This window comes from Belonocnema kinseyi, chromosome 7 (assembly GCF_010883055.1).
Source record: "Belonocnema kinseyi isolate 2016_QV_RU_SX_M_011 chromosome 7, B_treatae_v1, whole genome shotgun sequence".
NCBI classification, from domain to species: Eukaryota; Metazoa; Arthropoda; class Insecta; order Hymenoptera; family Cynipidae; genus Belonocnema; species Belonocnema kinseyi.
In genome coordinates this window covers 102,181,119-102,193,623 of record NC_046663.1, presented here as the reverse complement: position 1 = coordinate 102,193,623, position 12,505 = coordinate 102,181,119, and the positions used below count along the sequence as shown (strand labels likewise).

Here is a 12,505-nt window from a genome sequence, read left to right as displayed (position 1 = left end):
CTCTGGAAGCATATTTTCCCAGTAGCAAATGTGTGCTACATCGAATGGGTCAACTCGAGCCTAACCTAGAAATAAATCTAACCTAGCCTAACCTAACCTCACTAAACACAATTAAACCGATTGTGTTGTCCCGTTGTGTTTGCGGTACCGTTTCATTCAGCTTCGGCTTAACCTACATAGAGGTTTAACCTATACTAACCTAATAAAACCTGATCTAACCTAACCTAACTTAACTTCACGTAACACAATTAAACTCATTGTGTTTTCCCGTTGTGTTTGCGATACCATTTCATTCAGCTTCGGCTTAACCTACATAGAGGTCAGGTTAATTGAAATGGGGTCAATTCTACTTGTAATTCTAAGTTTCTTCAAATGAGTAATGTTAGTCTAAATTTTTAACCACCTGTAGTACAATGAAATGAATTTTATTGTGTTACAACGAGAATACTTAAGTTAAGTTGTGTTGCGTTAAGCAAAATTTCGTTATGTTCTGTTCAGTTAGATTCATTTGTAGGTTAAGATCGAGTTAACCTATTAAATATAGCACACATTTAAGACTGAGAACCGTACGCTTACATAGCTACACGTGTGGTTTAATTTCATTCGGCTAGGTTAGGTTAGGTCAGGTTTTGTTAGGTTAGGATAGGTTAAACCTCTATGTAGGTTAAGCCGAAGCTGAATGAAACGGTACCGCAAACCCAACGAGACAACAACCTAGAAATAAATCTAACCTAGCCTAACCTAACCTGACCTAACTTTACGTGTAGTTCAATAAATTTCTGTTAATTCAGGTTAGGTGAGGTCAGGTTCTGTTGGATAAAGTTAGGTTAAATAAGTTGATATCAGGCAAGGGTTGATCCTTCACAGTTGTCGACATGTTTTTGAAGTGAAAAATTGCATCACTGGCATTATTTTGAAATTTATTTGAATCAGTGCATGATTTTTCGTCATTTATTGAGGTTATGGCTCAACCATGACGTGATGGGTGATTTTTAATACCGAATTTGAATTCAGCGCCCCAAAATCCATAGGAATACGTGCGTCTTGTTACCAGATCCGCACACTTTTTTTTGTGTGGCTGTGTAATCCGACTCAATAGCATTGAAAAATAAAATATCTTAAGAAATATAAAATACAGCCAAACTCGGACATAGCGCGCCCGGTGATAGTAATTTGGAGAATTGACGTCGCGCCACGACTATGGGTGTGAGGAGCTGCGGGAGTGTGCTGTGATCGCTTAGGCGTGACAAGACAAAGCCTGTTTACGTTCGAAGTTAGACTATATGCGGTTCCATTAAGTTAGGTCAGGTTCATAGTCAGCCCCAAAACTGCGACTATCTCCGAGTTTCACTGTAATTTACTTTAAAAATTCTTGTGGCCTTACGAAAAATTCATTATTATAATTGCCAAAATGTAAATAATTTTACATCAAAATTAAATTTAAAAAAGTTTCTACGTTTTTTAGCAATTATTTTTAAAGCTGCTATTTTTGCATACATTTCTCAGGTATAATTCATAGAACAATAATAAGTTGAATATTCAATAAGTTTGGTATTACAAACTGTAAGGCAGTTAAATAAAAAAAGTTCTAGACTTATTTTTACAATATTCTGAAAATGCGGCACAATGTTCCTGGCTTAAATTTTTCTCTTTGTTTGAGATATGTCTAAGTGAAAAATAAATCCAACATTTTTTCAGATTCCAGTAAGACCCTAGACATTTGTTATCATATCTTGTGAAATAGGATGAGAATATATCTTGAGTAAACTTTAGAGTAATTTCGAGATTTCAAACGGGTACAAAGTCAACGATAATGTCGCAGTTATTGCATAAGTAAGTATATAATCTATAATAATACATACTAAAACCTAATATCGTCACAGTGTAGTTTATATCAATATTATCAATAAGATAAAGGATTTCATAGAAATTTTTTAATCAAAAGAGTTCTATGAAGGTTGTCATATGTTTGCCGAAACCAACTGTATGTAGATAATATAGGTAACAAAGGAAGATTATAAAAACCGATCATACATTATCTTCAGGGCTCATATTAGAAGGAGTAATACACCTACATGTGATGTAGTTTATATTCTAGAATAGGCATTCTGATGAGGGAATTGGTCTGATTCCGAAATATTATTGTACAAATTCTAAATAAAATAGTCAGGAAGTAGTAGGAACACATGAGGGGTTTCCTTACAAATATCTACTTTCAAATTAAAACTGTACAAGATTAAACGATTTTTAAAGAAATTGTCTCACTTATAAATTTTCAATCCAAATTTTTTATTTTTTAACTTTGTCAAAATGATGTTCATCACTTATGTTGGAAACTGCTCAATTATAAAAAATTAAAAATTAAAGCGCAGAGTTTTTAATGTTTCATTTACATAGTCTGTAATATTGTTCAATTTTGAACTCCTGAAGAATTAAACTACATATCAAACACTCTAGTGGTTTGAAATTTTAATCTAAAATGTTCTATTTCGATTAACGAAATAATCATTCAAGTATAACAAGAGGTTTTCCTTTTTAACTCTGCAATTATTCGCAATTTAAATTTCAAAATTTTTAATGCTGAAAACTTCATTTTGCAATATGATTCATTTAATAAGGGTTCTTACAAAATACTTTAAAATATTGCAATTACTAAGGCTTTCAACTTTAAATAAAATTGCAGAATTCGAAAGTATTTAGTTTCAAAATTCTGAAAATTAAAATTGTTTACTATGTATAAAGAAGGATTAAAAATTCAAAGATAACATTGTTCAACGTCTACTTTTTAATACTAAAATTTGAAACTTTTTAATTTCAACTTAATTATAATTTAAAATCTAGATGGGTTTATTTTAGTGTTGAAATTTATCTAATTTATCAAGTTTTAAACTAAAATTCTTATATTTTTAAATCCTTCATAAGGTACAAAGTTGTTAATTATTCGAATTAAACAATTAAAAAGGTAGAGACCAAAAAATTACAATGATGTAATTTTTTTTTTAAAGAATTGAAAAACGAACCTGGTTAATCTTACATTATTTCATACACGCGATATAAACTAAACTTAAAAATGATTGTGTAAGTTTATTTACTTGAACTAAAAAAAAATTGGTTATTTTTCCAGATTTTTTGGTCCTTTCAATTATGTTATAATGGATTACTTTATAATGCGACTAATCCGATAATATAAAGATGAATATTGAAGACTTGAAGTTTTTATAGTTGAGGGTGTGTGAATATTCAAACTTAAAGAGGTCACAGTTGACAATCTCCTTGCGTAGGTTGATTACACCCAATATTATTTTAATCGCCTATTAGGGTTGCTTTTATGTATACAGAGAGTACACACGTGAGTATCAACACAGCAAACATAATACGGGGTCAGTTAACAAATCACTCGATAGGATTACAAAGGAATATTTTTTAGCTGATTGCCATAAGCGGATCAAAGGTTTTTAATTTGCTTCGAACGGTTTTTGGATGACCTGAAATGGTTATTTTTAGATTGCAATAAAACCACTTCAAATTAAAAAAGATAAATTAAATAGCAAAAGAAGGATTTAGAATAAAAAATAGCAAATCCCAAATTATCAACCGGATCCCAAGTTGGATTAAAACTCTAATTGGTATCTAAGGATTTAGGAATGCATGAAGTACAGAGGGAAAGTCGAGAGGAAAGTAATTGCAACGGATTCTGCCTGATCAGCTGTGAATTATCATTTGATATTTTTAGATCAAAAATTTAACTACATTTCCATAATAATAAAGACTGAACTAATAAAATGGAATCAAAACACAGATGTAACTTAAAGAAAATTCAACCTGATGTTCACAAAATATTTATTAGATTTAGAAATATGAGATTGGATATTCTTCAAAGAAATTATCAATAATTATACTATTAATCGGAACATTAGAAATATATTTAAGCAAATATTACATTTATCGTTAAAATTGCGATCGATCAGATTCGGCACCGTTTCACTGCCATTCAAGGTTTACAAGTTTGGATTTTTGAATAATCTTATTGCAAACTTACTTAACTCTTGCAAAAATTAAGTCAAAATTAAGTCAACACCTCGCTCACTAATTTGCAAGAAATCAAAATACGCCTTGCCTTATTTGCACCAGTTTCACTTTTCCGATTTTATTTTGACAAAAAACTTTGACAGGTCCACAAACCTAATAATAGGTTCAACAATTGAGTATTCCTGAAGATCTCGTTGAAGATCAACAACACTTTCCTCTCGAAACTTGCTATTTTAATGTATTTTTGACACGTTTTTCGAAAAAAAAAATTTACTCCGTAGTAAGATTGTGGTATAGAGATTCGGTACGCTCTGAGGTTTGTTTCGATCCTGTGCTCATGCAACCCCGATAGACTTTAGTACCTACTACGTATTTTCGCGATCTGAGGGCGCAGACGCAAGAAAAGTTTACTCAAACCCCGGTATGGACTTGCGTCAACCAATGTGGTGCAAATGTTTCAGAGATGAACTCTAAATGTGATGCAATTTAAGGTAAAATTTAAAAATTCAGGAAAATTTGTGAGATTTAATTCAAATATATGGAAAAACATTGATATGTTCGTATAGCTGGAGTTTGCGCCTCGTGATAGTATTCAGTGCAACAAATCAATAGCAATTTATATCTACCGCCTACGTATTTCACCCCGCGCCTTTCTGGCCCTTTACAGAAAACAGGATATGTCATGATAAGAGAACGTTTCGTGAAAGAGATAAACTGAATATAAAAAGGCTTTGGTTTACCAGGGTATCTATTCAGACCCTGTAAAAAAATTCCCTAACAATTTCAGGCTTTTCCAGGTATAATCTTTCCTAGTACGGAGCGAATAAAGTATTTAGAATTTTTTAAAAGTTCGTTTCGGAATACAATAAAAGGTCAAGAGTTTATTAAAAGACATCTAACTACTTAATGCTATACAAGTTGTTAGGGATTTAATTAATGCGTTTAATTTGAAAAACTTTGAAAAATTACATTACAAGATATTCTTGAATATAGTATCGCCATCGAATAAATAATTAAATGATACTGAATAATAATTAATAATTTATTGAATTTGTTTATCAAGTCCATTTGAATAATAATTTAAATAAATTTTGATTTTTTTTTAACAACATGAGAAATAAGATTTTTCACGAAAATAGAGCAATATATTACTTTAAGCAAAAATAATGTGGGTGCTATATTAAATTCAAGAATATCTTTAGTCATCACAAAAAATTAGGGAAGTTGGAAAAGGGGATGGAATACTTATCCTGAAAATTCGGGACAACTAGCCAAGCTTTAGACAAATATTGGACTACTCATCGCGAATTACGGGACGAGACAGTTTGTGAATTCAATTAAAAACGTTTTAAATTTCTACAATTTTAAGTAAGAACTTTGCATTTGCAACAATATATGTAGATACATTTTTAACCGAAACTACAATCGTTAATTTTGAATTTAAAAACAATTGAGTTTACACCAAAAATAAAAACGGATTTTCAACAAATAGTTCATTTTTCAAGATAAAAGATAAATTAAAAAAAAAAATAAACGAATTTTCAATAAAATAAATGTATTTTCAACTAAAAAGATAAATTTTGGATCAAAGATTAAATAGTTAAATTTTCAGTTAAAAAAAAATTATTTTGAACTAAAATGATTTATCTTGACTAAAGTGATGTTCTACTAAAATGATGAACTAAAATAAATTACACGAATTTCTAACTAAAAAAGATATATTTATAACAAACAATAGCTTAGATAAAAAAATTAATTTAAAAAATACACCGATCTTCAACAGAATAGTTAAATTTAAAAAAAGGTGATGCATTTTCATTTAACACTTAATGTCCCCTTACTTTGGTATAACGTTGAGGTCCTCATGGGGTCGTAGATGACCCCAGCTGTAACTTTTTATTGCGTAGAAGCTTTTTAATATTTTTGCGTAAAATTTTGTTGGGCATTCCCTTAAGTGTCTTGTTATAAAATAATTTTACTTGTTTAATGATTTTTTAATTTTTAGACATTGAAAAAAAATAAAAAACTGAAAAACGAACTTTGTAAATTGCAATATAAAGTGTCAGGGCACTAACGACCCCACGGGGACCTTTAAAGGTTGAAATGATGAATTTTCAAAAACAAAAAAAAGAGTTTTTAACAAATATACTAATATTATATTATGCTATTATAAATAATGTGTTTTTCAGTGAGTATTCAGTAATAAGTTACTTTACTTTTCAAGCAGTTGAATGATCAAGCAAAAAGAAGAACTTTCAAAATTGTTGATTTTTCCACCTGAAAGGACTAATTTTCACCAAAGCACATGAAATATCAACCAAATAGCTGAGTTCTCAACTAAAAAAGATTACATTGTAGTCCGAAATAGAATACAATCAACTCTCAATTCTGAGCTGGCCTTGGGTACCCGTGCAGAAATCGCCCGATTTCAAACGTAATACCGATCTGGCCCTGATCGGTCGAACCGTGTGGCTCATATCTGGGCCCAACCGGGCCAGACCGATTTCCTACTGAAACGCCATCTCCATGCGCTCCAAGAACTAGTGCTGCTTGTTTTTTTCTGGTAGTGCAGTGAAATTTGTATACATAATACTCGTTTAAAATATTCTAGCAATGTTTATAAATGCATAAGGCGAGTAAGCCACGTGTTCAGAGGCACCAAACATCAGTCAGTAGACCTCGAAACCTGTGCGAGGAAGATGAGAGTAAGTAATTACACTCTGCGGGCTCATTCAAACCTAACCGCAAATAAATTAATAATTAATTAAACTGTTTGACGTAAAATTAGTATATTTACCATCAAATGAGTCAAATATTATTATATGCTGAAATTGATTAAGTTCTTTTGTTTTCATTTATTATTAAAGAACTCAAGGTTTTTCGATTTGTTGTAGAGTTAGAATCATCAAATCTATTGACAAGAAATGAATTGCAGTATGCACAAAGTTGTAACGTTTTTCAAATTATAAGAGTAAAATATGTAATACAATCGATTATGTTACTGATACTTTGATTCTGTATTAATAATAAATTTAATACAGAAATACATTAAGGACAAATTTTTAGAACATTCCAGCAAGAACTAGTTACTCAACTGCGCATGCGTCGCATTCGGCATCTAATTGGTTTCGCGCGAAGTTTAAAATGATAAACGAAGTTTTTATCTATTTTATTATAAACAATGCAATTTCAGGTTATAAAAATGTCCATTAGGTCGAAATGAATTAATAATAATAAAATCTAATTAAATGCATATTAATAAATGCAATAAAATGTTAATAGATTGTAAATCATAGCGTATTTCCCGATGATTTTCTTTGGAAGCATTCGAAAATGTCAAGTTGCAGGGAATCTTTTTGCGAAAAAAATTTTTCTAATTTGTTAAAAAGTTGTATAGGCAACATTTTTTCAAGAAATTAAAATTGTTGCTTAAAATATTTCTGGTTATCATCCATTTTTTTCATACAAAACAAACCCTTTCCTCGAAACTTATACCATCCACAATAATTTTACGATGTTCAGAAGTATAATTCAATTTTGTATTCTGAAACCTTTTCTTTTCGTGCCTGTAGTACGTTAATTTTAACTTAAAAGAACTTGATTGGAAATTCAAAATATTAAGGTGGCCTTCGAAAGGAGAGGACTATTCGATAGTTTCGTGTTTACTTATATTAAAACTCCATTTGTGAAATTCATGAATGGATTATAATGAGACTCATCGTGTACCGATCGAGTTTCCCAATCGGGTGTCCTGACCTGACCCCGATCTGGGCGTGTGTTTCATGCGCGGCCTGGCCCCGACCAGGATTCCCGATCGGGACCCGACCTGGACTGGTCTGGCCCCGATCGGGGCCAGACCGAGATTTCTGCACGGGTGTGTGCAGTCCCATACCAATTTTACGCAGTAAAAACCCGTAATATAAAGCTACTTTTACAAACGAAAAACATAAATATTTACTTTTATATTACTATTCTGAGGGAGTCATCGTGGCTCAGGCGGTATCATGCTTGTCTCATGTTCCAACACTGCAGCCTTGGCAGCCACGATGGCACGGGTTCGATTCCCAAAGCAGAGAAAGCGAGGCTGGATGTGTTTTCAGAAAGATTCGCTTCTGTCCCTTGGCAAACTACCCCACAGATACCCTACATTTTATAATTAATCCTACAGTACAGTCGCTAATGACCCTGTTACTTGATGTTACTATAAACATTCAATGTTTAATTACTAGTCTGAAAAACTTGAAGCACGCTCTTGAAAAAATTCCCTAACTTTAATAAAATGTCCTGACATTTCCAGGTTTTCACAGGTAAATAAAAATTCCCTAATAATTTTATATTTCCAAGCAATACGGTCATATTGAGGGGTTATAAGTAATATAATATTAAGAGATGTTCAAGATTTTTTGTAGGTGGAGTCTACACTGCCGGCGCCGGCAACGAAACGGTTTGCCGGCTATTTTCTAGAAAAGCGAAACACGAAATAAAAGGGAATTACGTATATAATCGTTCAAATACCTGAAAATCTAATTTTTAAGTTAAAAACTGATTATTTATGTAACCAGTCACAAGGGAGCCCTTCCGTCCCTAACAGACGTTAGAAAGGGGTAGGGGTTTGAGCAACATTATTTCTGTGGCTAGTCAAAGGGGGCCTTCCCGACCCCATGAGATGTTGAAAAGGGGTAGGAGTTTGACCAACATTTTTTCAATGACCAGTCATACGTGTGCTTTTCCGCCTTCAGTGGTCGTCAATTGTAACTTTTGAGACGCAAATCGATAATAAGATTAAGTGCAAGTCCTTATCTGCTGATAATTGTCCTTATTCCCTGATAAGAGTAAGTCCTTGGGTTGCGGATAGAATGTTCCTGTACTAAGGATTTCTATAGAATCTGGTTTCAGTAATTAATAAGCAGTCGCTTACAACTGTCCAAGGCTGAATTGCACCTGGGTGGTGTGTCTCGAACGGTGACTGTGGGATATCGGGCGACATCTCAGAGTATGTAATCTTATCCTTGCATGCGGCGATCAACAAGGTTGGACGAACACCAACTTTGCGTAAGTGCAGTTCAAAACAATCGAACGCGCAGGGCTCCCGTCAAAAGGTCGGACAACAATGCCGACTACCCTGGAGTTGGGGGAGCCAATCAATATGTAGTCGATGTTATGTATTGGCAAAATATCAATAGTTTTGAGTGGAAGGACCAACTCAGGGACGAACTGCCAGAGTGCTATGATACCAGTATGGCCCTTGAACGAAAAGGTTACATGGCGCGACTGCATGATCTGTGGTGCACTTTTTGCATAGATGAATGCAAAACCCTGTCGAGGAACTCTAGAGAAGGGGGTTATATAAACAGAGAATCTACTCAACCGCAGCCAGAACATCAGCATTCAGGTTTATCTTAAGCCTAAAAATCTGGCTGAAATTGATGATGAGCTTCGCGGAGATTTTTCCGAAGAGTCCGACTTCTGGATTATCAATTGTGGCGTGTATAGTGCAGCGATAACTTTAGCAGATATAAACCGGAAAACAAAACCAACGGCTTACCATAAGACGAAAAGACGAATGTATCAACTCACCAAAAAGATAGGCTGGGAATGACAGTACGTGTCACGCATTCAATGTGCGATTTACTACTTAACATCTGGCATGTAACATCTGGATTGTTTCCAAATTCAGACATCACTTATACAATAAATGGATCTTCTACTTTATGAAATTCTAATTTTAAAGGCGCCCACAACATATTTTTTACGTATTGTTTACTATTTTTAATCGAATGTTGAAATATTAATTTTCTATCGCTGTGTCGATTGGTTTTATTTTTGTTATGTACACGTCGAAAGTAAAACTGTTGTTTAAACAAATGTCAATGGAGGATTTCGTAAAAGCCAATAGTGGAAAGCTACCGAAAATAAATATATTTATGGCATCGAAGTATTTTAAGAGTAATTATGACTTCGCAAGTGCAGAAATACGAAAAGTGAAATCGAACCGGTAAGCGCATGTATAGATATATTTTTTTTAAATACCGTAAAATTATAGTTTTTCATAATTGATCAAACTTCTGAATCCCTGAATTTTGTATTTGATGTATAAAAATGTTTTATCCGCGCGTGCTCGTACGTACGTATTCTCAAAAGATTTCACTTGATAACTTATAACATTATAGGTTATATTTCGTTACTTTTATATAGAATTACTTGTTATTGTCAAGAATGAAAGTACTTTTTTGTACAAATTTTATTTCGGTTAAATTGGCATGTCTGAAAGGGAAAATTACGGAGAGGCGGCAGTAGGTTTTGTTCAATTTAACCCAGAAGCGAATATTTGCAAAGTGAAAGCTGTCATTTGCTCGGAATACAAAGTTCCTAACAAAGACTATAATGTCCACGTCACATTGATAATTATGAGAACCTCTGAGTCACGTGACATCCACGTGACACTAACTTAAATAAGTGTTTTACCGCCTTCAATTTTTAATAATTTTTTTCTGTTGAAAGACTCAACAGACAAAAATGTATATCCCACCTTGTGTTTAGACTACAATTATATATCAACAAATTATTTTATCTAGAAGTGCGAAACAACCCTGTTTCACCGACAAGGTTTGACAGTTCACCCGCGAACTGCCACCACTGTACTACTGATGACGATGCGTGCATCCTGATTGGCGTAAAAAAGGAGAGTAAATAATGCCAAGCAGGCAAGAAATTAGCTGAAAGCCGATGTACGGCGTAACTGGTGTCTATAAGCGAAGGGGGGGGGGGGTTTAGCCAGTAAGAATCTGACACTACCCATCTTAAGAATCTGACCATCAGGCAGCATATTGTTGACAGAAGACGGGTACAATCTGGCGCTAGGAAAGGGCTAAAACGGAGGGAGAGGCGGGTTCAGTGGAAGTCAAAGCATTTTGGAGAGTAGTCTACGCTAGAATCAACTGAAAGAAGACTCAAAAAACATAAATAGCTTCAAGCAGCTGTGCAGTGCCTTCATGAGAGATGGGGAAGAACGCCTACCCATCCGTACCCAGGAGGTGAAAAAAGTATTAAGAAAAATGAAGCTGCGGGAACAGATGATATCAATACTGTCTGGCGGAAGAAGTTTCCTTCAACCTACCAGCACCTGGCCCGCATGTTTAATTCCTATCTAAAATCGGAATAGCCCATTTCGAAATGGTTGGTAAAAGTATGCACAGTACTGTTATCAAAGATGGGCAATTTAGCTGACACGAAGATTTACAGGCCAATCACTTTTCTGAAAACACTTTACAAGATCTTCACAACTATCCTACATGATACGATTGTTCGGACAATCGGACCTATGTGTCAAGAAATGCACGAACAACGCGGCTAAAAGAAAAGCCTAGCAGGATGTCAGAAGAACATGCTTATCGATAGTTGTGCCTGCAAAAACGCCGCATCCTAACAACTCTACCTAACGATAGCCTGGATTGATTACCGGAAAACCTTCGATTCAATCTGCCATAGTCTTATCATATGTCTGTTTGAAAGTTTAAAGATTTATCTGCACATCATGAGCTGCATAAAGATATTAATGCCGCTTTGGAAAACCATATTTACTATCTCATCTGGAAAAGATCGCGTGACAACTTATAACGTCGCTTTTAAGAGAGGTGTGTTTCAGGGCGCCACCATGAAACCACTCCTCGTTTGCCTCACATTATTGCCACTGTCTCTCGCACTTCACTATTCCAATGGGTACTTTTACGGCAAAGTTGAAAATCGAAAGCATAAGGTCACTCATGTATTTTACATGGATACTCTTTAAGGCCTATGCTAAAAGTAAATAGGGACTAAACATAGCTCTAGGGACTGTCAAGGAATGCTCTAAAGAGATTGGAACGCATTTTGGGTTAGAAAAATAAGCCAAGGTTTATTTGGAGCTAGGAAATCTTAAGGCATCTCCGATAACCCTGAGCTCGCCGTCAGAAGCGCTATACAACAGCTTCGCGCTAGAGAGACCTATACATACCTGGGTGTGCCACAGAACCGCATTCAGGACGCGACATCTATGAAGGATACTCTCTGAAGCAGATAAAATCGTCTAATCCGGCAGATTTGGTCTTCCCTGTATTACTCTATTCATTTAGAGTGGTTTCATGGACGAAGGACGAGCTCATATCCCTTGTAATCGGAACACAAAAGGTTATGCACACGAACAAAAGCATGCACTTTAAGCCTTCTGTTCCACGACTCTAAATCTCACATCGCAGAGTTCTTCGCGGAACACTAATTCTTGAATGTCTTCACAACAGAGTTATTCTGGGTACAGCATATGGGGCATTATTCCTCAACTGCCCCAACTCAAAAAGTCATGTTTTTCGATTGTCTCTAAATTCTGGGAAAATGTTCAACTACCCAACAGTAGTTAATCCACAAACTTATAGACCAGGATTACCAACCCTCCCCAAGTGAGGGGGGGTTGAATTTTCAACCCCAATGCCTGCAGGGGTAG

General features: G+C 34.4%; 1 protein-coding gene across 5 annotated transcripts in view; it reads right to left on the bottom strand.

The window, feature by feature from the left end:
- Window positions 1-12,505, bottom strand: part of LOC117177516 (solute carrier family 2, facilitated glucose transporter member 4-like) — a 113,932-nt gene that overhangs the window by 49,853 nt on the left and 51,574 nt on the right. Inside the window, exon 1 of one of the 5 annotated variants that reach the window (XM_033368274.1) lies at window positions 4,183-4,276. The exons of the other annotated variants lie outside the window; for them this stretch is intronic. The gene's annotated coding sequence lies outside the window, so the exon portion shown is untranslated. Of the gene's footprint in view, window positions 1-4,182; window positions 4,277-12,505 lie in introns of those variants that run through there. 5 annotated transcript variants of the gene reach the window in all.